The sequence below is a fragment of the Cyprinodon variegatus genome, unplaced genomic scaffold (assembly GCF_000732505.1).
Source record: "Cyprinodon variegatus isolate N-32 unplaced genomic scaffold, C_variegatus-1.0 Scaffold1742, whole genome shotgun sequence".
NCBI lineage: Eukaryota > Metazoa > Chordata > Actinopteri > Cyprinodontiformes > Cyprinodontidae > Cyprinodon > Cyprinodon variegatus.
Genome location: NW_015152195.1, coordinates 87,308 through 89,010, shown reverse-complemented (window position 1 = coordinate 89,010; position 1,703 = coordinate 87,308).

The window sequence follows — 1,703 nt, the reverse complement described above, 5'->3', positions numbered from 1 at the left end:
GTTTTCTCCGAGAGGTTCCCATGTGGATTTCCCCCTGTTGTCTCCCTGCAGTGAGCTTGAGGCTCAGTTACCAGCCATCTCCCTTTTCCTGCTCAGACCCCTGTGAACCAGCCCCCCGCCTGAACTGTTTCCACTTCTTACCCTTGTGCTTGTGACTTTAATAAACTCTTTGGACTTTTACCAGTGCTTCCGTGTGTGTTCTGCATCTTGGGCTTACTCACTGTGAAACCCAATCATGACAGAACACTGCGGCCAAACACAAAGCCCAGCAGATCACCTCCGTCGTTGGTCTGAGAAACAGGACGCTCAGACACTTATTCACTCGCAACCCGTCCATGAGTTATTGTTAAAACAATCATTCACTAGCCACTTCTACAAAGATAACGCCACGTCAGCGGCTCGTCCTGCCCCGAATACTCTTCCGCTTCCTGGTTCTCCGGCGGTGACGTCGTCTCTCAGTCAAGATGATACCCTTCCTTTCTGGTCTGCACTCAACCCGTCGTTTTCGTCACCTGGTCCTTCTCTGCCTGAGAGATTTTCAGGTAACCCACGTAAGCTCAAGGGATTTTTATTTCAGTGTCAGTTATTTTTCGGTTTTCATACTTCTAGTTTTCCTACTGATCAGGATAAGATCGCCTTTGTTGTTTCATTTTTGTCTGGTGAAGCCCTTGAGTGGGCGGAGACTAAATTTCCGCTTAAAACCAGAAAAGACTGCACATATGAAAAACTCATCCGGGAGTTAGAAAGAACCTTTAGCCAGTCCTCTAGTTTCTCCGTTTCCTGCAACCTTCTTAATTCTAAACAGGGTAATAGGTCCGTAACTGAATTTTCTTCCGAGTTCCTGGTTAAAGCAGCCGTTTCTGGTTGGAACGAGTCTGCACTTAAGTCAGCTTTCCTCCTTGCTCTTAATGAATCAGTCAGAACCGAGCTTTCTTTTTACGTCGAGCCACCTAGCCTCGAGGACCTCATTGAATTAGCTATAGGATTAGACCCAGCATCACATACCGGTTTCAGTTCCTCTTCGCCCCAGGTTAATTCCAGTTCTCACGTTTCGAGTCCCGTTCCCTCGTCGGATAATCTAGCTCCTCATATCAATGAGTCTGCTCTCTGGGATTATTTTTATGGGGATAGAGAGGATATTTACCCCTTCGAACCACCACATTTAGCTCCACGCCAGCCTGATCCAGTTAGATTTATGCCAGATCCCATGCCTAACTCTTTAGCCTCTGATCCTGAAATTCATTCCTGTATTCATATTTTTCAACCAGTTAATTTATCGCCAAATTCAATCAATAAACCGGTTAGCCTAGCTCCTAAGACCCCTCGGCGTAGGAAACGGCGTCGCCCTAAGTCAGCTCTGTGCCGTCTAGAGACCCCTGAGTCAGCTCTGTGTCATCCTGAGACCCCTGAGCCAGCCCTGTGCCGTCTAGAGACCCCTGAGCTAAGGGTTAGAAGGGCTTCAGAAGCTAGAGCTGGTTATGACATGCCTCCAAGAGTCCCTCAGCAGAGGCCACCTATCGCCAAGAGCTCTCTACAGACGTGACAAGCCTCCTCTGAGACTAAACTTAAGCCTCCATGGATGTTCCCTCCAGTTCCAGAGGTGGAACCACAGTCGGTGGTCCCACCTGCTCCTGAGGCTGAACCACGGTCGGTGGTATCGCCTGCCCCAGAGACTGAACCACATTCGGTGGTTCAGCATGTTC